The sequence below is a fragment of the Orcinus orca genome, chromosome 10 (genome assembly GCF_937001465.1).
Source record: "Orcinus orca chromosome 10, mOrcOrc1.1, whole genome shotgun sequence".
In the NCBI taxonomy this organism is placed as follows: domain Eukaryota; kingdom Metazoa; phylum Chordata; class Mammalia; order Artiodactyla; family Delphinidae; genus Orcinus; species Orcinus orca.
In genome coordinates, this window is record NC_064568.1 from 32169987 (window position 1) to 32197068 (window position 27082).

Here is a 27082-nt window from a genome sequence, read left to right on the forward strand (position 1 = left end):
GGTGTTCTTACCACAGTGTTCCTCATGGAGCAGGGATGAGAGCACTGGTCTGGGAGTCAGGAGTTTGGGGTTCTAGGTTTTGCATTAACCTTGGGCAATGCTGAACTTCCCTGGGTACCAGGTTCTCCAATAGAGACAGACATAGCTGCATCCTGGAGGTTGATACTCTGAGTTCACACCCTCACTGCCACTTGACCTTGGGCAAGTTCTTTACTTTTCCTTCTGGGCCTTAGTTACCTCACCTGTGAAATGGAGATGATATAATATCTGCTTCCAATACTATGAAAAGTTTATAAAATAATATCTGTGAAACTCTTAAAACAGTGCATTCTATGATAATGTTCAAAAATACTAGCTATGATTGTGATTGTGATTTGTAGGAAAACGAGACTTGAATAGGATCAGTGTCTCCTAAACTTCGGTCATGTTTCCCATATCCACATACCACTTTTACTGTTATTTTTCACTAACTGTTTTTCTTTAAATTGTCTAGTTGTTTTGTTTTGTTTTGACCTTAGGTTCATCCTAAGTAGTAAGAGCCCTAAAGTCACTAAACATCACAATATGTTTCCTAAAACACATTATAATAAATACACCTTGGTCTACTGCATATGGTCTGCAGTGATATTGTGTCACCACCAGGTCCACTTCCCACAGTGAGGACTGCAGAGCCAGTGGCTCTGAGCATCTGAGGCCCAAGTTGCTGCCTGCTGTGATTCTGACAGGGCTCCTCTCACCAGAATGAACGGTCAGCCCATCCTTTCATACATCAGACACTGCCTGAGAACCAGCTTTGTGCCTGACTCTGTGCCAGGTGCCAAGATGGCCAAAATATGGGTCTTTGTAGCCCCTGCTGTCTTCTCTAAATGGGGCATTACCAACCTAGAGAAAACGGGGTAGGGGGAGCCACAAAATGACCCAACTGCTGAAATCCCACCATAAGAGAAGCCAGGGCCACTCTCTGCCTGGGTGTGGGTAAAAGAGTATATCTCAGTCAGCTTTCACTGAGTAACAACTACCCCAAACTCAGTAGCAAACAATAGCAAGCATTTATTCTTATGCTTACAGGTGTACAGGTTGGCTGCGTGGTCTGCCCCATTCAGGTCCCTTAGCTACCCAAGTGTATATTCTTCTCCTGTGCAGGTCAGAAGATCCCAGAGGAGCAAGCAGCAATACGTAATGTCTCTTAAGGCCTAGGCTCAGAATTGGTACATTGTCCTGTCCACCCATGTTCCACTGGCCAGAGCAAGTCATAGTACCAAGCCATGGAGGTCAGGGAAGGGCATAAAAGTTTGCTGAAGAATAAATTAATATACCACAGAGATCATCACTATTTACTCACTCAACCTACATTTATTGAGTGACTACTATGTGGAGTACTCTGCCATGTTGGGGGAGATAAATATGGTACTAATAAGTGGTGAAGATGATGAAAACATGTAACCTAAGGGCTGGCACGTATTAGGTCCTAAATAAATATTCTATGAATGAATACCCGCTAGTACCTTTGAGATGCTAACTAGTGATGCGTGTTTCACATGGGTTATCTCATTCTCTCCTCCTAACTCTCCCCCTCAAATCCCGCCCCCCCTGCTTTGGGCAAGTACAGTCATCCCAGATCAAACAAGTGGGATACTGTCTTGGCCTGTTAAATGCTTGTAATCTTCTGATGTGAGCAAGGGGAGCACTGGTAAAGGCACAGCAGCAGGGAGAAGGCGAGTGTAAACAGATTATCCCTGATGTGAGGGGAAAGAGGCAGGCTTTGCACCAAAGAGGCTCCGGTTCAAATCCCTTGTGTGTTTATCCCCATGTACACCTTGTGCACTGTCTTGGGTGCTAACTCTTCAGGCACCCACCATGGACTAAGAATTTAGTGTGGTAATTAGCCTCTCATAGTTTCTTTACATCACTAGCCCCCTGCCTTCTTGAGGTCACATGCATCTTGGAATGTTCTCTTTAGAAAACTGCACATAGTTGTTAAAATGTCTGTGCAGACCCCTGGCCCCAGGTAAAGAACTCTGCTCTAATGATTCATTCCATCCCCACCCTCTTCTCTTCCCTTCCATCTCTTAAACACTTCATCCAGTGGAAGAAGCATTTTTCCATATTTGTATGCCAGTGTCAGGCTCAGGGTCTAACTCATATTGGTTGACCAATGAGTGTCTTTTTTTTTTTTTTACATCTTTATTGGGGTATAATTGCTTTACAATGGTGTGTTAGTTTCTGCTTTATAACAAAGTGAATCAGTTATACATATACATATGTTCCCATATCTCTTCCCTCTTGCGTCTCCCTCCCTCCCACCCTCCCTATCCCACCCCTCCAGGTGGTCACAAAGCACCGAGCTGATCTCCCTGTGCTATGAGGCTGCTTCCCACTAGCTATCTACCGTATGTTTGGTAAAATAGTGTATATATGTCCTGCCTCTCTCTCGCTTTGTCACAGCTCACCCTTCCCCCTCCCCATATCCTCAAGTCCGTTCTCTAGTAGGTCTGTGTCTTTATTCCTGTCTTACCCTTAGGTTCTTCATGACATTTTTTTTTCTTAAATTCCATATATATGTGTTAGCATACGGTATTTGTCTTTCTCTTCCTGACTTCACTCTGTATGACAGACTCTAGGTCTATCCACCTCATTACACATAGCTCAATTTCGTTTCTTTTTATGGCTGAGTAATATTCCATTGTATATATGTGCCACATCTTCTTTATCCATTCATCCGATGATCATCATCATCATTAGCTGTGTGCCTTTGAACAAGTGAAATAACCTCTCTGGGTCTCAGTTGTATCATCTATAAAATATATGAGCTTTCCTATCTCATCCAGTCAGAAAGTTCTGTGACTCTATGCACATGCAAATGAACTATCACCAACACCTTCATTCTCATTCTCTAGCTGCTTTAAAAGACACTCATCGTATAAAGAAGATGTGGCCAATGAGTGTGTTTTAAAGCAGCGAGAGAATGAGAATGAAGGTGTTGGTGATAGTTCATTTGCATGTGCATAGAGTCACAGAACTTTCTGACTGGATGAGATAGGAAAGCTCATATATTTTATAGATGATACAACTGAGACCCAGAGAGGTTATTTCACTTGTTCAAAGGCACACAGCTAATGATGATGATGACCATGATGATGATGGTAATGGTAATAAAATAATGTTTTCCTCCAAGCAGATGACTTATGCTCAGATACAATTAGGTCTCATTCCCTCAGTACCTGGATAGAAAATGTTCTGATCTATCAAGCTGACGGATCATGTTGCAAAACTGTTTTCTTTCTTTTTTTTTTTCTTAACATGGAAGAACTGTATTTATTTTTGAGTGAGATGAAACGTGATAAAACAGCATGTTTATATCATTGTATGTAACATACACAATTTTGTAGTCTGAAAGAATATACACTGAAATGTTAAAACTGGTTTATTTAGTAGAATAAAAGGTAATTGAACATTAAAAAAAATTCTACCTAGATATAGTTTGAGTTTACTACAATAGATAGTATTCTTTAATCATGGTGGCAACTATCATGAACTGTTTATACCTAACTGCCATTCGTGTTTCTTTCCTACTAACAAAACCCTGTCTCACAGGCAAAAATACGTCAGTGCCAGGGCACAAACTGGTCCACCCATCCCTCTTTGCCAGTGCCCATCCAAGGGTGAAAACTGTTTTCTTGACCTTCATAGCCAAAGCTAAAGACACAGATGACAGAAACATATATGCCATGTCTCAACCATAGAACCATTGTCGCGTCAGCCCTTTAGGGCAGAGCCCTTGCCGCCCACCTCTTTCTCTGGGTCTCCCCTTTCCACTCTGTCCCTCAGTCTGTGTGTACAGACTGCTGAGAATGCAGGGGGTTTGGGGCTGGGACAGGACATTTGTCAGGCCAAGGGGCCAGGTCAAGCCAAGGGGCCAGGTCAAGCCAAGGGGTGGAAGGTGGGTTAGGGTCGGTGCAGGGGAGGAATTTGTTCCCGCAGAGTCCTGGAAATCTTATTTGGAGCCATTCTTCTATTATTAGTTTTGAAGGCACTTTGTTCTCTGGTACATTGTTTTAACAGCCACCAGGAAATCAGGCCCTGCTCGGGGTCAGCGATGCCACTGGTTCCTGCCTGTGGCCGCCCAGGTGGGAAGTGTACTGGTTTGTTTCAGGGCTGATTGTTCGTCATCAAGATCATTGCCGCCCTTTCTCCTTTTGTTGCCCACCCTGTCTGCATGGGGCAGGGAAGGGCTAGGAGGAAAAAGAGATTCCAATGAGTCTGTTTTTCTTTATAGCAATAGTAGCTACACTTATTTCTGTGTAAAAGGAAAAATGCTAAAATCCAGGTCTTAAGAGCGCACTGTGCCCTCTGGAGCAGCATTGTCCAGTAGAAACAGAATGTGAGACACATGTGTACATTTAAATTTCCTAATAGCCACATTAAAAGAGGTAAAAAGAAAAAAAAAAAAGAGGTAAAAAGAAACAGATGAAATTAATTTAATGATTTATTTAACCCAGTATATCGAAATATTAGCATTTCAACATATAATCAACATAAAAAATTATTATGGAGACATTTTGCATTCTTTTTTTCATACTAAGTCTTTGAAATCCAGTGTGTATTATCTACTTAGAGCACATCTCACTTCAGATTAGCCACATTTCATGTGCTCAGTACCCACGTGTGTGCTCATGGTAGCCATTGGACAGTGCAGTAGAGCAGCACCGTCCAGTAGAACTTTTTACAGTGATACTAATGTTTTGTATCTGCACTGTCTCACACAGAGGCCACTAGCCACAGATGACTAGTGAGCACTTCACATGAGGCTAGTGCAGCTGAGGAGCTGAGTTTTAAATGTTATTTAATTTTAATTAATTAAAATTTAAATTTAAACAGCCACATGTATCTAGTGGCTACCATACTGGATAGCATAGCTCTAGAGATTTGATCTTGTTAGAGAAATATCAATTTAAACTTAACCAAGGTATCATTTTTCATCTACCACATTGACGGAGATTGAAAAGTTGGATAACACTGCTTGGCAAGGGTAATAGGACCTCTCATGCATGGCAGTGGGAGTATAAATTAGAACAGTCTTTATGGAGGACAATTTGACAATGTTTATCAAACTTACAAATATACATTCCCTTGGACCCAGCAGTTTCACTCCTGGATATTAATGTCACAGAGTCTCTCACATGTGTAGATTGATTTCTATAGAAGGATATTTGCTGCAGCAAAAGATTGGAAACCACATACATATCCAGTTAATGGGGGGACTGAATAAATAAGCTATAGTACATTTTAAAAATGTACTTCAACTATTGAAAAAATGAGGCCAATTTTAATTTGATGTCCAAGCTATAATGTTAAGCAAGTGTAGAGCAGTGCATATAGTATGATGCCATTTGGGTAAAAGAAATGACTAGCCTATTTACGTCTAGAGCAGCTCTGGAAAAATGTAGAAGGAACCAATCACAATGGTTGCCTCCTGGGAGAGGAAGGGATGGATGTGGGAAAGAAGTCTACTTACTATTGTACAGCATACCCTTTTGGAATTTAATCCAATGCGCTTCAATTACTTATTCAAAAAATAAGTATTTAAAACACAAAAAAGTAAACTCCAAGGGAAGGGTGAATCAGAGAAGGCTTCCTAGAGGAGGTGACCTTTGGACAGGGTTACAAGAGATACACAGGAGTCTTAGCAGGAGGAAAGCTGAGGCTCAGAGGCACGAACAAGCAGAACAGGACAGGCATGCGTGTGTACCCGGAGGTGGGTAGAGTACCAGTATATAAAGTAGAGCAGTAGTGGAGTTTGGACAGACACGAGATTGGCTAAATGGGAAGGGTTTTTGTGCAGAATTCGGACTTAACTTTATGAGCCATAGGCAGCCATTCACACTTTGAGGGAAGCGGGAAATGACATGATTGTGTTTGTGTGAAGGACAACTTTTGGCAGAATGTAGGGTGATTTAAAACAGTGGTTCTAAAGTGTGATCCAAGGAGTTCCTGAGACCTAGAAAGTACTAACTACGTAACTACAGAACAGATTTTCTTCGTATGCATCAACCAAAATAACACACCACAACAGATTCATTACAGAAGCAGATATGTGAATCCAGCTGTCTTCTGTGCAGCCAGCCATTAAAGAGAGTTATAAAAGTATGAAGCAATGCTGCTTTTCTCCCTACGTTTTCTGTTTTGGAAAATATAGTTAATTTTCATTAAAATGTGATAATTAGATTAAGAAGTAATAATACACTCATTACTTTTTAAAAGAAAGAAAGTTTTTAATTCTTAATTTTATTTTCTAATACTGCAAATATTGATATAACCAACATAAACAAAAGCTCTTGGGGCCCTCAATAGTTTTTAAAAGTATAAAGGGGTCCTGAGACCAAAAATTTTGAGAACCACTAGTCTAGAAGCAAGGAGGCCCTGTGTGCTTGTAATTCTGGTTGGATCAAAATAAACTATAGGGAAACAAATGCAGCTATCCAAACATGAGTCAGGTGGGAGGCATGAACTAGCAGTGTTGGAGCTGATGTGTGTTTTGCATATCCCAGCGCAATGTAATGGTCTGGGCAGGCATGTGTGAGAGGAGGAACCTGATTGATGGATGGGTTTTCACTGATGGAAATGTTGGTGCATGTCCTATACTCCATCTACGTACTACAAGATATTTCCGTTATGTCCAGTCTTTTGCTGTTACAAACATCCTGAGCATCCCTCAAGTACAGGCCTCTAAGTGCCCACCACCTGCAAGAATTACGCTAGACTATGTCCTTAAAAGTGGGTTGCTGGGCAGGAAAACATGCCTATCCTCAGCTTGACTGGAAGCTGTCAAGTTACTCTCCAGACTGTAACTCTCCCTGTAGCCTTGGATGAGAATCCTCATTTCTCCAACCCTTAGTATTGTCAGGCTTTTAATTTTGCCAATCTGATGGATGGATGTGAAATGGCATCTTGTTATTTTAACCGCACACACACACACACACACACACACACACACACACACACACACACACATCTTCTTGATCCACTCATCCATTGATGGGCACTTAGGTTGTTTCTATATCTTGGCTGTTGTAAATAATCGGGCATTAGGCTTGAGTCCTCAAAAGATATTCAGGGAAGGTGCCTTTGTCCACTCATTCAACACACGTTGGTGGATCACCTTCTTTGTGTAGTGCTCTGGGCTGTGCTGGAATCTTGACACAGACATTGTGTTTCAAAACCATAATTTACAGCTACGATTATTGTCATCTGTGACTTTGAGGCAAAAACAGAATATCATATTTACTTCTAGAAAGTGTTTCCCAATCTCTGCCATTCTCATTCCCCCCGCCCCTTACCCAGCAATCTCCTTGGCTACGTGTTGTCATACATGCGTACAATGTTAGAAGGAAACTTTGGAGGTCACCTGGTCCAATGCCCTCGTCTTACACATAACGAAACTGAGATCCAGAGCAGGAATGTGAAATGCCTAAGGTCATACAGTTAGTTCGGTGCCCTTAAAAAATAGGTAACCACTGGATAATTGTTCTCTATTTTGCTACTTATGCATCAGATCAGAGAGTAACAACACTTGTGATCTGGCAACTTCTGATGAAAATTTATAAAGCAGACCTATAAATTGTGCACATTGTAAGTAAGCTAGAAAATATATACAAATGTAAGTTTTAAAAACTACTTAGGTTTAAACTTTCTTTTCTTCACAGAAGCATTTCGTATTTGGGGTCAAGGTGTCTAGACATTTTCAACATAGAGCGTTATTTAATTCCTCATTTGAGTGATTTTCATCATCAAAATATTTTTTATAGTATACTCTAAAGTGGGCATCACTTGGTCCTAATGATATGTAGCATAAGTTTGAGAGGCAGACAGTGACAACAGTGAAACCTCCCACACAGCTGACCAGGAAACAGATCCAACAGGCCTCACTTCCCGATCACTCCCCAAAGCTTAGCGTCCACCCCTCCCCTCCCAAAAAGGGGAAGGAAGAAGGTTCAGAAAAGATAATGTGCCCATCCTTTAACAAAGCTTGGCTAACCCTTTGGGTCCCCCAAGTGCTCCTGTTTCCTGTGGCTAAAGTTAGACCTGTTAGATACAAATTTCATTTTTAATCCATGACTGGGCAGATGGAGGGCTACAGATCTTCTCCAGAAAGGACGGGCATGTGTTGGGGGGGTGGGGTTGTGTAGGAGTCTCTTTTCACTCATTCCAGGGAAGAGGGCAACAGAGTGTCACTTTTTCTGTACTTGTCAGGAGCAGCAAGATCGTGGGCCAGTTACTTTGTGTGACAGTTATGAGAGGGAGTTTCCACAAAGAGAGTGTTTCCTAAACCTCACTCATTTATGAATCATCTTTTACCATAGCCCTTAACATTGTAAAACACTTAATAGTTTTCTACAGACCGACAGTTTTTCCCTTATAGTTATCTTTAATGGAAAGGTTGTATTATTATAATGTAAAACCAGTATGCTGGCCCAAATTTGAATATAGGTATTAAGATAAATAGATACCCACAAAACAGAGTAACTAAATTCTAGCTAGATGCTGTTGCCCGAGTCTCTTCGCACCCTGGAGAGGGAAAGATTGAGGTTGGTAAGCACTGGGTGGGTGTTAAAGGTGAGGTAGCCCCAGTCTGATGGACTGAGAATGGACAGTGAATTAAAAACATGATAACTTTCCTACGTGATCTGCTGCTGGGTAAAGCCTGTCAGAGCATACTCTCCCAATGCCCCACTCATATTGCCTAGGCTCACTCCAGAAATCACCTCCAGAGTCCCCTAGACCCATTTATGACTTCCTGTGTCCTTCAACTTGCAGGGGTTTCCAGCCAAGGGGGTTAACGTCCCGAGCGGCGCCTCCCCATCAGTGAGAGGCAGGAGTTGGTGGATTAAATACTTCCACCTCCCCACCCCTTAGTGGAAAATTATGAGGTGTGTCTTACACAGTCTCTCGGGGTGGGGGGGGCCCAGTGGGTTTTACTCCGGCTGCCCACAGCTGTAACCTGGTGGCTTTACAACTTTTTGTGGCCTCCCTCCTTTTGCCACCTCACTTTCCCACTCCCCACCAGTTCTTCCTGGGGATCACCTCCCACGTAAACAGCTTATACCTAAATCTTTACCCAGGATCTGCTTCGGGGGGAGCCCAAACCAAGGCAGCTGGTAAGCATACTGCCTAGAATGATCTTACAAGCCACAAGGTACCAGACTGATCCTTTGGGAAACAGTACCCCAAGGTATATATCCAAATGGTGTAAAGCAGCATCACTTTTCTTTCTTTAAAGTTCAAAAATATATTGAAATTCTTGGTGTTCAGCCCTCTCTGCCATTTTCCCTAACATATTGGTGATACTCTGTTCCGATGAGTAACATCGTTTTCCATTTTTTCTGTTCCTCTTTCAATATGGTATTACCATTTGCTAACAAACTTAGTGTTTCCAAACTTGCCTGTAAATTTAATTTACTGTGTGGCATTTGTCCATTGGTTGTCAATCTGAGATATCCAGTGAGTAGAGCAGCACTGTCAGTCTGTGGCTGCTGAAAGTAAATGTTTGTTGATGCATAAGTGATGAGCCCAGGCTAAAACGCAGCAGGCAAGTGTTGCCAAACTCAGAGAGCCACTTTCTGGCAAACCTTTTACAATATCCTGAGGTGAACCAGGCCTTTAAAATTAGGGAGATTAAAAAAGTACTTCTGCAAGATGAAGTTTCTGTTTTGGCCTGAGTCTTATTGGCAGGTTGAAGGCAGGACTGAAGTTCTAATGGGGAAAGTACTTCTTATCTTCAGGGTTGGGCCCGTGCCAAGGAGGTCCTGTCCTGTGAAACCTATCAACAGATTGTTCAGAGAGTGGTGAAGTCTAGGGTGAGATATATCCCACAAGAAGTCAGAAGCATCTTTAATTGGCATGGGATCAAGAAGTCCAAGAGGAAGGCAGGAAGAGGGCCACCTTCATGGACAGAGCTCTGCACTCAGCAGGGCTCCACTATGTGGGCACATAACGTCCAATAAATATTTGTTTAATATTTGAACAAATCAATGCTTGGTAGTCAAACTTGCTTTGGGTTTTTAGGGATGGTGGCCTCAGAATGAGTATTCACCACAGAAGAGCCCCTATACATTCTTTCCTTCCCAAGACCAACTACGTAATTTGCAGGGGCCAGTGAAAAATGAAAATTCAGGTCCCTTGTTAAAAAAGTTAAGAGTTTCAAGATGGTGACCGCAAAGCTTTATACTCCATGTGCCCACATAACAGAATGCGCTAGAAGTACCACAGTAAGTGAACTTGATCTGGTTTCCGCATTCTTTGAACTTAGCTTGAGGGAGGAGACAGACGTTAACCAAGTTATCACACAAGTAAAGGGTAACATTTTTTTTTTTTTTTTTTTTTTGCGGTACGCGGGCCTCTCACTGTTGCGGCCTCTCCCGTTGCGGAGCACAGGCTCCGGACGCGCAGGCTCAGCGGCCATGGCTCACGGGCCCAGCCGCTCCACGGCATGTGGGATCTTCCTGGACCGGGGCACAAACCCGCGTCCCCTGCATCGGCAGGCGAACTCTCAACCACTGTGCCACCAGGGCAGCCCCAAGGGTAACATTTTAATAGGGTTAGTACAACAAAGAGGAGGCACATGAGGCTGAGAGGCCATAACTGGGAGATTTAATGTGGTTTGGAGCTATCTTGGATGTCAAGCTGATATCTGAAGGATGAGGAGGAGTTGGCTGAGAGAAAAGGGGGAGGAAAGAGGGTTCCAGGCAGAGGAAACATGGGGAAAGAGGAATTGGGATTATGGGAGGTTGGAGCGCAGAGCAAAGGGAATGAAGTTAGAGACGAGAAGTAGACCAGGCATCAGCCTCGTGATCCAGCAGAGGAGGGAGAAGAGGGGGTGCCCAGAAGCAGCCCTCGGCTCCCTTCCCTGGAGGCACAGAGGGTGGGGGCCTTGGCTTGACGGCTACTTGCGGAGGTTTGGATTCAGGATTTGTTCCTAGTGTCCAAGACTTTGATAAGAAACTTACAGAGGCTGATGCTTACCTACAGATCTTGATAGAACAGTTAAAGCTTTTTGATGACAAACTTCAAAACTGCAAAGACGATGAACAGAGAAAGAAAATTGAAACTCTCAAAGAGACAGCAAATAGCATGGTAGAATCAATTAAACACTGCATTGTGTTGCTGCAGATCACTAAAAGTACTATTAATCCTATGGATGCAATATATCAGCCTAGTCCCTTGGAACCTGTGATCAACACAATGCCCTCCCAGACTGTCTTACCTCCAGAACCCACTCAGTTGTGTAAGTCAGAGCAGCGTCCATCTTCTCTACCAGTTGGACCTGTATTAGCTACTATCTTGGGACATCATCAGACTCCAACACCAAACAGTACAGGCAGCGAGCACTCACCACCTAGTAGCAGTCTCACTTCTCCAAGCCATGCCAGCTTGTCTCCAAACACAGTCCCAGAGTTCTCTTATTCTAGCAGTGAAGATGAATTCTATAATGCGGATGAATTCCATCAGAGTGGCTCATCCCCAAAGCACTTAATAGACTCCTCTGGTTCTGCCTCAGTCTTGACACACAGCAGCTCAGGAAATAGTCTAAAGCGCCCAGATACCACGGAATCAGTTAATTCTTCCATGTCCAATGGAACAAGTGATGCTGACCTTTTCTATTCACATGATGTTAGAGATGATGAAGGGGAGGCAGGGTTGGTGGAAGAGCACAAGAGTGTTATCATGCTTCTGTTGTCACAGGTTAGGCTTGGAATGGATCTTACTAAAGTAGTTCTTCCAACATTTACTCTTGAAAGAAGATCTCTTTTAGAAATGTATGCAGACATTTTTGCACATCCGGACCTGTTTGTGAGTATTAGTGACCAGAAGGATGCCAGAGACTGAATGGTTCAGGTTGTAAAATGGTACCTCTCAGCCTTTCACACAGGAAGGAAAAGATCGGTTGCCAAAAAGCCGTACAACCCCATTTTGGGTGAGATCCTTCAGTATCACTGGACATTACCAATGATACTGAAGAGAATGTGGAGCTAGTTTCAGAAGGACCAATTCCCTGGGTTTCCAAGAATAGCATAACCATGATCCACCAGTTTCAGCCTTTTATGCTGAGTGTTTTAACAAGAAGATACAATTCAGTGCTCATATCTGGACCAAATCACAATTCCTTGGGATGTCAATTGGGGTGCACAACATAGGACAGGGCTGTGTCTCGTGTCTAGACCCTGATGAACATTACATTCTCACATTCCCCAATGGTTATGGAAGGTCTGTCCTTACAGTGCCCTAGGTGGAACTAGGTGGAGAACGCAATATTAATTGTTCCAAAACTGGCTAAAGTGCCAATATCGTCTTCCGCACTAAACCTTTCTATGGGGGCAAGAAGCACAGAATTACTGCTGAGATTTTTTTCTCCAAATGACAAGAAGTCTTTCTGCTCAACTGAAGGGGAATGGAATGGTGTACTGTATGCAAAATACTCAACAGGGGAAAATGTAGTTTTTATAGATACCAAGAAGTTGCCTATAATCAAGAAGAAAGTGAGGAAGTTGGAAGATCAGAATGAGTACGAAACCCACTGCCTTTGGAAGGATGTCACTTTCAACTTAAAAATCAGAGACATTGATGCAGCAACTGAAGCCAAGCATAGACTTGAAGAAAGACAAAGAGCAGAAGCCCAAGAAAGGAAGGGAAAGGAAATTCAATGGGAGACAAGGTTATCTCATGAAGATGGAGAATGCAGGGTTTATGATGAACCATTACTGAAACGTCTTGGTGCTGCCAAGCATTAGGTTGGGAAATGCAAAGTTTGCTCCTGGTGACCAGGGCAGGAGGCATAATGAAGTAACAGTCTTCCTTTGGGAGAACCTGTTCACTCCCTTCTTATTGCAGTGGTTCCTGTCTCCTGGACTTTCTGATGCAGATGAACAATTGAAGCGAGAAAAGCTTCCCTTTTTCCTGTTCTGTGGCAGTTACAATGTTGACTTGGATCTTGAGAAAAACTTCAGGTTTTGAAAACAAGATGTCTGCTCCTTTTCCAAATCCCATGTTATAAATCTTAGTCTCAAATTCTGCACTCTAGTATTGCTGTTGAAATATACAACATATGTTTCCTAGTTCATATAATCTTGGGTTCTCTCTCTATATATATATTCACATATATACATGTATATAATATAGGTGATGCCAGAGTTTTCATAAATACTCCATCTCCTGTAAATATTGGTTCCTCTGAGCTGTTTTAGAAAATTTTGCGCAGCGTATTAAAATCACGTGTTAGGAAATTTCGTGGTCTCACCTACAATAACTTTTATTTTGGAATTGAACTGTATTAAATTGTATCTAACTCTGGACTACAGTTTAATTATACTCAGTGCTTCTTAAGGCTTCATAAAGTAATTTTTCCAACCTTTAAAAAAAAAAAGTAGACCAGACCTGACTTTGCATAGGGTCTTACAGACACTAACAAGTCTTGAGAAATTCAGGACCGTGTTCATGACTAACAATAACACAAAGATGAGTAAAATTATTCACCCTTAATTTCTCTTCATATAAACTGAGAAAGAAAATTGCCTCAGTACAGTTCTCATGAACATGAAAGAAAATTGCCTCAATACAGTTCTCATGAACTTGAAAGAAAATTGCCTCAATACAGTTCTCATGAACTTGAAAGAAAATTGCCTCAGTACAGTTCTCTTATTAATAGGAGATGATGTTCTTCCACATAATCATGTTCATGGACGCTGGCCAATCAGAACAGGCACCAGATATGGAACCAGCACACATCCATGGGCATTGGCCAATCAGAACAGGCATTAGGGACTGTGTGTGGAAGGAGAGAACTTGAACCTTTAATGATGAGGGGCCTTTAGGAGCTCTAACTCCCCATCTATCCCCATCTTTGCTTGGTTGGCTCCATCCCATCACTTAGGTGTCATCTCAAATGTTCCTCCTCTGAGAAGCTTCCCTGACCTTTCTCTCCGGTAGTTTCACCCCTCCCCACCTTTCATAGGCTTTCATATTACCCTGGTCTACTTTCTTCATAACACTTAGTACACCCTAAAACTAGATTTTTATTTGCTTATTGTTTTATCGTCTCTGTCCCCTCTGAGGGCAGGAACCATATCTCTTTTGTTAACCAATGTATCTACAGCAGCTTGCACAGTGCCTGGCACCTAATAAGTACTCAATAAAATATTTGTTGAATGAATGAAACTATAGAGTGAAATTCATTCATCTGAGTCTCTTCTTGTTCCTGGATTATTTATTTATTTATTTATTTATTCATGCATGCATGCATGCTGCTCCGGGTCTCAGTTGTGGCATGTGGGATCTTTAGCTGCGGCATGAGAACTCTTAGTTGCAGCATGCATGCGGGATCTAGTCCTCTGACCAGGGATCTAACCCAGGCCCCCTGCGTTGGGAGCGTGAAGTCTTAGCCACTGGACCACCAGGGAAGTCCCTGGATTTCTATTGCCAAGAAATGAGAAATACTGTGGGTCCCAGAGTCAAAAATGGAATTTTATGGATGGCACATCTTGGTGTTTTAGTCTTTCTGAAAAGAAATTCTACAGTTTTATATTCACTATTTTGGATTCATTTGTTCATGTGTGTCAGTCAACAAACATTTGTTGAGCTTGTCCTGTGTGCTGGATTAGTCCTTAGAAGTGCCCAGGAAAGATCTGGACATGAAAGAATTCTACTCTTAGTAAAACACTGATTTCCTGGGAAATGGATTAAATGCTGGATGAATATGCTTTGATTCTGCAAAATCCAGATCTCAGTTTCAGACCTCAGGATAAAAGTGATTGGGATGGGCTTTGAAGCAAAAATTCAGGATTAGAAAATTTAGCACAAAGTCCTTTCCCCCTCCCTGCAGCCCACTTGTGGCTTATCACAACTTTTGCTTTTTTACTCAAAACTTGACAGGACATGATAGTGCTGCTGAAGGAAGGATTCCCTGAATACCTGCATGTCCCTGGGGTTTGGCGGCCCTTTACCTCTCTCCTATAATTTGGGGTTGTGATGAGGCCCTCCTCCACTTTCAGAGACAGCTGCAGAAGGAAAATGTCCCTCTAATCACAGTTGACATCTTTCCAGACACCACATCAGAAACGGTAACTGGCTTTCACGTTATTGTTCTGACAGCTTCTTTGCAGACTATTGCCAGGAGCATTTTCTCAAGTTAGTCAAGACTAGTCTGAAAACTGGTGGCCTCCTTTGTGCAAATGAACTCTAGTTGGACAAGGAGAGAGGTCCAGTCCTTCCAGAGGCCACATTCTGAGGAACTACATTAAGACACATTGTTGGCATATTCAAGTACATTGTTTTGAGGGGAGGGGTATTACCTATTACACAGTTATTTTCCTTTTAGCTGTTTCTTTCTACTGAGAGAAACATCTTTAAAAATAAAGAGCCTCTTGTGAGAATTTCCAGTTTTGTTTGGAAGAGAGCTATTTTGATCAAACAAGCCTTAAATTATATTCTTCTCAGGCCTAAGGAATTGTGTCCCAGCTAATACCCAACCAAGTTCTGCTGAAGTGCCTGGGCAGTCTCACTGCCTTGTAGGATCCCGGAGCCTGCAGGCACCAAGGGTTAGCAGATCCTGCAGAGCTGAGCCCTGAGGGCCTAAGGCCCCCTGGAGTTGGGCAACCGGTGGATATCAGATGCCCTGAAGAGGAATGAGTGTCTATGGGCTTGTCTTTTTCTTGAGGAGTGGTGAGAGTGTGCAGGTTATTTGTGAAGTTATTTTACTGTTGGCAACTTAGTATTATTTCAAACTTATAGAAAAGTTGCAAGTCTAAGATAAGATACTTCTGAATACTCTTTAACCACCTTCACTGATTGTTTACATTTGCTTTCTCTGTGTCTCTGTGTATCAGCCTCTCAGTAGATAGATAGATAGATAAATAGATAGATATGGATAGTTAAAGATAGATAGAGATATAGAATATATGTATTTAACATATAAATGTAAATTATTTTTCTTCCTATTTGAGAATGAATTGCAGACATTACACCCCTTTAGCCCCAAATACTTCAGTGTCAGAACAAGAGCATCCTCACACAGTATGATTATCAGAAGCAGAAAATTTAACATTGACAAAATATATTAACTCCTCCACCATTCTTTTTTTTTTAAATTTATTTATTTATTTTATTTTTGGCTGTGTTGGGTCTTCGTTGCTGCATGTGGGCTTTCTCTAGTTACGGCAAGCAGGGGTTACTCTTTGTTGCAGTGCGTGGGCTTCTCATTGAGATGGCTTCTCTTGTTGTGGAGCACAGGCTCTAGGCACGCAGGCTTCAGTAGTTGTGGTGCTTGGGCTCAGTAGTTGTGGCTTGCGGGCTCTAGAGCGCAGGCTCAGTAGTTGTGGCACACAGGCTTAGTTGCTCTGCGGCATGTGGAATCTTCCCGGACCAGGGCACGAACCCGTGTCCCCTGTATTGGCAGGCGGATTCTTAACCACTGCACCATGAGGGAAGCCTCCACCATTCATTTTTAAAGTTTGTCAACTGTCACAATAATGTATTTTATAGCTGTTGTTATTCCTGGTCTAGAGTCCAATTCAGGGTCATGCATTGCATTTATTGTCACATATTCTTTTGTCTCCTTTAATCTGGAACAGTTCCGCAGGCCTTTTTGGTGTTTCTTGATTTTGACAGTTTTGAAGAGTAGAAACCAGTTAGGTTGTACAGTTTCCCTCAATGTGGGTTTATTAGATGTTTCTCCATGACTGTCTTTGGATTATGCATTTTAAAAAAATATCTGGAGTGATGGAAGAATACTTTTTTTAAGCTGTGCATTTTTCACAGGAATATGACAGAAGTGATATGGTGTCTTTCTCTGTGTATCACATCAGAGGATACACGGTATCAGTTTGTACCAGTATTGGTGACGTTAGCTTTGGTTACTTAGTTCAGGCGGCATTTTCTAAATTTCTCTGTTGTAAAGTTACAATTTTTCCCTTTTTAAATTACAAGGAAATTGAAACTGTGGAAGAGTCCTATCCCTCATGAAATGTTAACCCACTAGTTTAGCATCCATCGATGATTTTTTAACTCCATCATCCCTTCTATGTTTATTAGTGTTCCATACAGAAGAGGTGTCCCTGCACCATTTATTTATTCATTTATTTAAATCATATATATTATATTTATTTATATTATGGGGTCATGGATCTCTGTTTTGGCTAGTGAGAGCCCTATAAGTTGGTGCCTCATCCATCATTCTTAGAGTACTTCATTACTTTTGATACATCAACATGTTTCAGGCTCATCTTGTATTTTCCCTACCCCAGCCCTAAAATCAGCCTCTTCTCCAAAGAGCTCTGGGTCCTTTTAGTGGAGACTGGTACTTTGAAACCAAGATCTGGGCACTTGGTGTGTTCATTGCTACTAGGGTGTCATTGCACGAATATGTGTGTATGTATAACCATGAATTCATTCTGATGCCTCCAATTCCAATCTACCTATATGCATCTATTTTAAAAAACTTTAGGTGTGCCTTCTGGGCACACTGGGCAGTTGTCCCAGTACCTAGATAGCCTATAATGGGGGGTGTGTGTGTGTGTGTGTGTGTGTGTGTGTATATGTACACATGCTTAGGGTATATAAGTATATGATAGCACCAAATAAAAAGTGATAGTGGGCTTCCCTGGTGGCACAGTGGTTGGGAGTCCGCTTGCTGATGCGGGGGACAAGGGTTCGTGCCCCGGTCTGGGAGGATCCCACATGCTGTGGAGCGGCTGGGCCCGTGAGCCATGGCCGCTGAGCCTGCGCGTCCGGAGCCTGTGCTCCACAACGGGAGAGGCCACACCAGTGAGAGGCCCGCGTACCGCAAAAAAAAAAAAAAAAAAAAAAAAGTGATAGTCTCCTTCCTCCTACCCCAGACTCTGTCTCCAATGAACACTACATGTGCTTCCTTACAGAAAGAAATTTGATTCATACAATCGGGATGTATGTATATATATGTAAATAGATAGATATAGATATGTATGTATTTTCCTCTTCTAATTTTAAGAATTTGACACAGTAGGAAACGTGCTGTGCATACAATTTTATTATTATTATTACTATTACTCAATATATCCTGGAGGACCTTCCATACATTGTGTAGCTCTACACTATTCTTTCTAATTGTATAGTATTTCATATTATATGGATGGACCATAGTTTTGTTTAGCCAGTTTCTTTTGGTGACATTTTGTTTCCAGTATTTTGCTACTTATAAACAGTGCTACAGTAAACATCCTTGTGTGTGGATCTTGGTGAAAGTATATCCCACCGTTATTCCTACCAACTATTTTACTGATAGATATTGTCAGAGTATCTTCCAGAAAGTTTTCTGTGGTTATATAGCCTAATCCTTCTGCCTGCAGTATCTAGGGACAGGTTAAATGATGATGACGTTCTGCCTTGACACCTCTAAGGCTCTTGATACAAGTCTCCAGCAGTACCGATGTTCCCACCCAGCCAAGGAGATCAAAAAAAATCAAACCAACCTTCCATCTTAAAACTCTAATTAAATCCCTATTTAAGTTGTTGTTTCTCACCTTAATTTAAAGTCTGCAGGTCTAATCTCTCCATGCAAGGATGAACGTCACCTGGTGAATAGAGATGCAAAAAAGTAACATTGTCTGCTCTTGTTAGCCCTGAGGGCTTGTGCTTAAAGCATTTGGTCTGTGATTAGTAACCAAATGACAAAAGCCTCCTATTAGTCTTGTTGAGACTCCTTTCTGCTGGAGGAGTGTGTGGATAGACTGTGAAGCTAAGCCTGGAGAAGTAGAAGCTGTGACTCCCTCTGGCTCCTGGACTCTTCCCAACCTCTGATCAGAGAGGAAGCCAACTCAGCCCTTTCTGTGTCTTTCACAAGGGACAGTCAATGTGAAGGTCGTTCAATTTTAAATTTCTTCCCAGCCTTATCTTTAAACACCCATGTAAATTGACATTACATTCTTCTTAAAATATACAAATAATGGCTTGCATGGCTTCCCACAAAGTCAAGTTGATGGACCATTTTTATTCTGTGGCTTTACCTGCCTTCTAGTACACTGCTAGTTTTAGAAGCACAGAGCCACGTTCAGCTTGTCTTAGGTTCAGTGCCCCAGAAGCAGACCCAGATACAAGTGCGAGTAGTTTATTTGGGAGGTGATCCCCAGAAGCACTGGTGAGGGAGTGGGCAAGAGAAGAAACAGGGAAGGGAAGGAAGCCGCTACAGCATGTGATCATGAACAGGTCAGCTCTGTGGGCAACTGGGGCTCAATCCTGCTGAGGACTTCTAGGAGACTGTGTGGCAGCGATTCTCAAACTTTGCTGCGCAATAGACTCACCTGGGGAGCTTCCGGAACTCCTGTTGTTCAGAATCCCTGGATAGCAGGAGTCAGGACCCCGGAGCATTTTAAACTCCCCTGGTGATTCCAATGCATAGTCAAGGCTGAGAGACTGTACCTCTGAGTTGTCCCCTCAAGCTTTAGGAAGCTGGGGTGTTTCCCTACCAGCTCCAGTTCATCATGGGTTGAGGGCTGCTCCTGGTGACACTAACGCCCAAGCATTTCTGGCCTGTGGAAAGCCAAAGCATGCCAGGGAATGGTGACTGCTCAGGCGATGTGGGCCAGCAGTATCAGCTACACAATTAGCTGGATATGATATCAAATCCTGGCTTTGTTCACCCACTCACAGAGCAGTTTTAATGAAGTCATTTAAACTCTTTAAGCCTCAGTTTCCTCGTGTGTAATAACTTCTTTGTCCAAGCTGTAAGGATTAGGTATAATATACGGAAAGCACTCAGCATACAGTGGATTCCTAATAGATCGTTGTTTTAAACCCAGCGAGGGGAAGGAGGGAGGGAAGGAAGGGCCTACTTCAAGCGGCCAGAATATGCCATAAGGAAACTAAGCTTTAGCAACTCAGGTTGTGAGTTCTAGTCTGGTTAGACAGCACCAAATAGTTCTACCAGGGAATCTTTTTTTTATTTAAAGGAATGTTCTGATCAGTTGTCAGGATTTACAGAGTGGCTTAGCAGGTGCAGTCCATTTCTCCAGCATGTTCCATCTCTGCTTCGTGTGGCAAGTTGCCCCCAGGAGTAGATGATCCAGAGACCAGTGGCCGAAGGGAAGCCTTTCTCTTCCTGTGGATGAATGCCTGCCTGCTAGTATTTGGGGTGCTGCTCAGGAATGCATGGGGTGCTGTGGCTGCTAAGGCATTACCAGCACTGGGGTCTCTCTAGATAGGAAAAGGCAGGAACCCAGCCAAACATGAGTGAAGAACTAAGAACTCTCCTTGTAAAATCAGGTTCCCCATATTATCATGGGCAGTAAACACATTTGAATCTGAATTGTACAGTTGGACCATCTAAGTTGTTTGGTTACATGGAGTAATTCCTTAGAAATTAAGCAATTATTTGGACATTCCCTAAACTATATGGGTAATATTTTTGCTGATAAGGGCCTCAGACAATTCTGTATGGGAATAATTTTAATAAATAAGTGTTCATTATGCTGGTAAAAATAAGTGAATTAGCAAATAAAGGAGGGCCAGGGAAGCACCAGTGATAATAGTGTGTTATGAACCAAGGATTGTGATTAATCCGGTTCAGTGCGCCTGAGATTGGAAGAAAACAATGTAAAATAATAGTGATTATTAGAAGGCTTAGAAAAAAAGTGCTCTGTTTAATTAGATTTTGTGCTTCTTGTCAAATTCCATTGTTGGAAACCTTTGTGAAGATGAGCCCCCTTTCCCACTTTAGATGAGTGCCCATAATGGAGTTTTTCTGGAGCAGTCATTCTGGAAAACCTACTTGCCAGTGCTCTGCCCTGGACAGACAAGTTTTCTGTCTTCTCTACTGCTCCCCTGGCCTTGAGTGTCTTAGAGGGAAAAGTGGTTTGTAAATGTTTGTGGGATGAGAGTGAATCTGGCTGCCATTGATTTCAGGGCTGGTGGTGGCACTGGCAGGCTGGCTGGGTCTCCCCGGCCTCTGACCTGCCTGGTTGAGCATCTTTTCCTTCCCATGGGAGACAGAGACCTTTCCTTGGCCAAGGTGACCTCACCTCTGCTTCCCAACAAGCTAAAGGCCAGGTGTTCTGTGGCCAAAAGCAATCATTGGGGCTTTTCCTGATCTGCCAAATCAAGTTAATGGGTACACTTTTATACATTAGAGGAATTTTCTCCATGTTCTTTTCCCTGCTCTCACTTGCCGTTACTGCTGTTATTGCTGCTACTAGTAGTGATCGCTAATACTGAGATGTTACTGTGTGCCAGGCATTGTGATCTATTTAACTCTCACAATAACCTTAGTTATTATATAGACAAGGAAACTGAGGTTCAGAGAGGCGAAGTGATGTGCTTAAGTTTCTATAACAAATAAGTGGCATGATGAGGACGTGAACCCAAAAATATAACCTTAGAGCCCAGCTAGCATCTTTAAACCACAGTTAATGGCATCTGAGCACAAAATTGCATATTATGTTAGTTAAGATTTATTTACCAGCAGCTCAGAGAACACCATCATTTCCAGGTTTTCTACCCCGTAAGCACATCGAAGAGTCTAGAAAAAAGGATCATGGTTCCTGGATGCTGGAAAAGGGAGGATATTTTAAAACTAAGGTATTGGGCTTCCCTGGTGGTGCAGTGGTTGAGAGTCCGCCTGCCAATGCAGGGGACACGGGTTCGTGCCCCGGTCCGCGAAGATCCCACGTGCCGCGGAGCGGCTGGGCCCGTGAGCCATGGCCGCTGAGCCTGCGCGTCCGGAGCCTGTGCTCCGCAGCGGGAGAGGCCACAACAGTGAGAGGCCCGCGTACCGCTAAAAAACAAAACAAAACAAAACAAAACCTAAGTTATTAAAAATGGAGCAGGGGGTCCCTCTCAATTCTCTTACTCAGCCCTGAAGCTGAGACAGAGGAGAGATGAAATGTGGATCCTCTCCCTGCTCGAGCATGAGTTTAGTGAGTCAAGTTCCAGCTAAGGGCAAGTACAAGAACACAAAATCCTTTTGCTAATGTCTCCCTAAAGAAGGCGCAGATGAAAGCCCTCATCAAAGCCTCTGAAACCACCAAAGCTGTTTGCCAGCAGCGATAAATCAGAAAGGTTTGAGATCTGGTTTGAATTTAATAATTACAAATGACTAATCAGGGGCCATTTGCTGTCAAGTCAGGAGCTGCACTCTCTCCATCAGTGCATTTTTGCTGCTCTGGTCACTTGGTTATTAAATAGAAAAGCCCTGTGATTAAATCACAGGGCTGTTCCGACACTAATCAATTCAATCTCAGCCATTTAAAATTAAGTCAGGCCTTGCACTTGCCCTGTCTTTGTTTCAGAAGTGGGAACAACACACTGCAAACGTGACTGAAGGTATCCAGAGAGCATCCATTTATAACCCTGTGTGATGTGGGTAGCTAGAGGAGGGTCAGGCTGCATCCCAAGTCTCTTATCCATCATCCTGCAGGATCCCCCATCTCTAATACCACCCCCGCCCCTTGCCTGCCTCTCAACGTAACTACAAAGCAGCAATGACAATAGTAGTAATAGTAATTATGGTAATAACCACGGTAGCAATAATAATTATCATTTTTTAATCTCTTGCCATATGCCCGGCCCTGTTCTAAATATTTTTTCTGCTTTAATCCTTCAAATAACCCTATGATGAAGAAATCAAAGTTTACAGAAATATTTTATAGACACTTACATATCTCACACACCTGGAACCTGCCTGGCACGTAGTAGATCCTAGATAAATATTTGTGAGTGAATGAAGGGATAGAGAGCAACTTGCCCAAGGTCACACCAAGGAGAAATGATCGAGCTGGATTCTGAACTCAGGTCTGTCTCGTTTAAGCTCTTTATTTCTTTGAGGTATGTAGTAAATGCCTTGTGAGCCTTTTTATATTGTTGTAAGATACACATTGTTTTAAATAAATATTTAAATTTATTTTACACTATTTATTATATTAATTTAAGTAAAACACACTTTGTTTTAAAACAATATTAAAAAAGAAATAGCACTGGATGGCAGGAGGATCAGTGGGATTCCAGGGAACCAGGAACCAGGCTGGCGTAGAGAGAACTTCCCTCTCCAGCACTTACTGATTTTGTGACCGTGAGCAAGTCACTAAAGCCTTCCTAGGCTTCAGTGTTCTTCTCTGTACAAATGAACACCACCATGCTTAGACTGGGCTAAGGAGAAGCTAAAAAGGAACAATCCTTTAAACAGTGAGCACAGTGCTTGACTCATAGCAGACACCCAGTTCCAGCATCCGCTTCCTTCCACCTGTATATTGGAAGATGATTCTCCTTTGATTCTAAGACTCAAAACCTCAAAGGAGGGCTTCCCTGGTGGCGCAGTGGTTGAGGGTCTGCCTGCCGATGCAGGGGACACCGGTTCGTGCCCCGGTCCGGGAGGATCCTGCATGCCACGCAGCAGCTGGGCCTGTGAGCCATGGCCGCTGAGCCTGCGCATCTGGAGCCTATGCTCCGCAACGGGAGAGACCACAACAGTGAGAGGCCCGCGTACCGCAAAAAAAACAAAACAAAACAAACTCAAAGGATCCCAAGGTTTAGGTCTAGAGGGAATGGAACCTGAGCCTAGTAGGAATAAGGATAGGTTTGGACCCAGGGCCAGCTCTTCTGCAAATCCATCAGCTGAGGACAGGTAGGGTCAGTTCTCTTTGTAGAGAACCTTACCCAGAACCACAGAAAAAGTAATTGTTCCTGGGCCATTTACTAATGAGATTTATTTATTTTTAAATTTAATTTTTTATTTTTGTCTGCATAGGGTCTTCATTGCTGCTCACGGGCTTTCTCTAGTTGCAGTGAGCCAGGGCTACTCTTTGTTGCGGTGCGCGGGCTTCTCATTGCGGTGGCTTCTCTTTTTGTGGAGCACGGGCTTCAGTAGTTGTGGCTCATGGGCTCTAGAGCACAGGCTCAGTACTTGTGGTGTGCGGGCTTAGTTGCTTCACGGCATATGGGATCTTCCCGGACCAGGGATCGGACCCATGTCCCCTGCATTGGCAGGTGGATTCTTAACCACTGTGCCACCAGGGAAGTCCCACTGATGAGATTTAGATGTCTGCCTTGCGCTATCAGGAGGTAGGCAAGCCTAAAAGGAGATAGTCATAGAGTGGCCTGGAGAACAATGATGCATCGTGAAGGTGCATGGTGTCACCAGTAATGAGTCAGACAGAGTCCACCTCATCCATCCAGAGATACCTGTATCTCCATCAGAACTCATATCCACATACACAGAAGACTTTGCCCTGTTGCAAATTAACAAAGAGCCTCCTGGTTGTTTTTTGATCCAAGAAGCATGAGAAGGTTTTTCCAGCACCTAAGCACTTCTAGAAAGTGTCTTCATCAAATATTAAACCCAGGGGGCTAAGGAATCAGATGGTACACTCGCACCCTTTGTTTCCATACAGTCCCCTCTGTAACTGCCTCTCCTCCCTGCCTGAGATAGGTGTTCAGACAAAGGGTTCAGGTGCCCGTTAAGTTCATTTATGGTTTGGTTCAGCAGGCTGTTTCATTTCAGTCGAGGTATTATCAATCCTGGATTCCTTGCTCCTAAAGCACAGAGGCTGAGTGCTAATGCTGTTTGTTGTTCAGGGCAGTGCACGGATGCTGCCTAGTCATGGGTGTGCCTCACCCTTGAACAGACATTCCTTCTCATAGGAGGAGTGGAAATCACAGTATCCCACTTGGACCAATGTCTGAACAGCTGTAATTTTTTTTTAACGTGTCTATATATTTTAAGGAAAATAAATTCCCCTGCTGGTAAGGAAAAACTCTCTTATTTGAAAAGCAAAAATCGTAGCTTGAACTTGTATGTTTTGAGTCTCCAAGGAAATTTGAGGTTGAAGAATTTCAGCCTTCAGTGATCTTTGCTTCTGAGGTTTTGATTTAATTTTGGCAGCCAGGTGGTTAGCGGAAGGGGAGGGTGTCACCTCAAGAACACTGGCCTCCTTTATTTATTCTTTTTTTAGTCACTCATTCAGAAATTATTCATTGACCTACTGCTCAGCACTGGGCACTGGGGTTTAAAGTTATGTGCCCAAATCAGAGAGCCCAGACTACAGCACAGTCACTGAGCTCACCCAAGGCGCTTTGTTTTTCATGGTTGAAAGGGAAGTGGACTGTGCATTCACTTCAGTAAATTTGACAAGAATAACATGGTGGGTCTGTGGGTCTTCAAATAGGCTGAGAACCCATGAAACCAAGTATGTAAATGCAGGTGTTTCACACACAGTGTCCTTCCTGTCTAGGAACTCCCCCAGGTCATCTGTCCATGGCTTCTGATGTACAGAGGAAGGGCTGTGCTGGGCTGGCAGAATGGGTGCCTGTTTGGTTTCCTCCATTCCTTCTCCCTGTGCCCCCCTCCCTGAAGTTGGGTAATTGGTAAGGAAGACAAGCTTCTCAAAGGGAGCAGGGGGCTCCCCTGGTGGCGCAGTGGTTGAGAGTCCGCCTGCCGATGCAGGGGACACGGGTTCGTGCCCCGGTCCGGGAAGATCCCACATGCCGCGGAGCGGCTGGGCCCGTGAGCCATGGCCGTTGAGCCTGCGCATCCGGAGCCTGTGCTCCGCCACGGGAGAGGCCACAGCAGTGAGAGACCTGCGTACCACCAAAAATAAATAAATAAATAAATAAATAAATAAATAAATAAATAAATAAAAAGAGGGAGCAGGGCCGAGGGCATCAACATCAACAACAACAAAAATCAAGAAATAATCTTCTGGGGGAGTTGGCTAGGTGCCAGGTACTGTACTGGGTTCTGGGAATGTGATCATGACAGACTATATCCTGCCTTCATGTGCTTACATCTCATTAGAAGGTCAACCAAAAACCAGAAAACAAAAAATTAAAGTATCTCTGTAAAGCGGGTCTCCCCTGCTAGTCTCTGTCTCAGCATATTATCTGACTCATTCACAGCAGAGATCGCAATCTGTAATTATTTTGTTTTCTTTTTATTCCCAATTAGAGGGCAGGGAGCATGCCTGGCTTGTTCACTGCTGGATCCCGGGACCCAGAGCAGGGCCCTGCACATCAGAGGTGCTCGGTAAACATAGAGCGAATGAGCAAAAACTAAGTGACACTGTGAAATGTTTGCCTGGGCCCAAAGTTTAAACTTCAGGCTCCTTCTGTGTTGCTGGCCACGATCATCACCACCCGATGTAATGGGAATTGAAAAGAAAATCCACTTTGATAATCCATGCAGATTATATTTTACAAAATATGTGGGTTTCTTAAGGAGATCATTCTATCCCAGATTAACTGGCTGTGGTTTAATTTCAAAGGCCACTCGAGGACTTTTGTCTCCTGGGTTTGACACTTGGAGTGCCTGGAAACATCTGGGGTTAGTGCTTAGGAGGCTGCACTCAAGCCCTGGGTGATGTATTGAGTTGGTCTCAAGAGAGCTGAGTGCCCGTGAGGGAAAGAGCTTCTCTTAGTGTCCCCTTTCCTTCACCAGCGTGGGCCTCTTGGGGTAACAGGCTACTATTAACATGTCATGTTGGCAAAATCATTGAGCACTCGAAATGGAATTGTAGCATCATAAAATTCCATAATCTGACAATACCAGGTAGCGGTTTTCATCTTTATAGCTTACAGTTTGGGTACTATGTAATGGGAGGCACCATTTATTGTGCCCCTACTATGTGCCAGCCCTCATTCCAGGTGCCATATACACATCATCTATGATCCTCAGGACAGCCGGACCTGGTGGGCGTTATTTCCACTTTACAGGTAACATCCCAGAGCCTCTGCCCTCTCATGGAATTTTCCAAGATTCCAGGTATAATTCTGGAGCTTCTCAAGGCAAGAGAAGCCAGACTTAGGAAAAGTACAGGTTATCCCAGACGGCAGGTCACCAACGCAGCTGTTCCCCACTTTTCTACCCCAGCACATGTTACTAATTGATGGCAGCCTTCTCTCATTCGCTATGCTGTGGAATCCTTCTCAGTACAGCACTCCAGGCATATGCTACCAGACATTTCCGGATGTCCAATGAGTTGTAACCTATTTGCCAAGCATGCTTTAAATGGTGTGTGTGTGTGTGTGTGTGTGTGTGTGTGTGTGTGTGTGTGTGTGTAAAGGGTTTTGCCCTAGG

General features: G+C 43.2%; 1 protein-coding gene and 1 pseudogene across 2 annotated transcripts in view; both read left to right on the forward strand.

The window, feature by feature from the left end:
* Positions 1–27082, forward strand: part of ARHGEF3 (Rho guanine nucleotide exchange factor 3) — a 311012-nt gene that overhangs the window by 139643 nt on the left and 144287 nt on the right. The gene's annotated exons all lie outside the window — the stretch shown is intronic.
* On the forward strand, positions 10938–12854 carry LOC101281813 (oxysterol-binding protein-related protein 9-like; annotated as a pseudogene).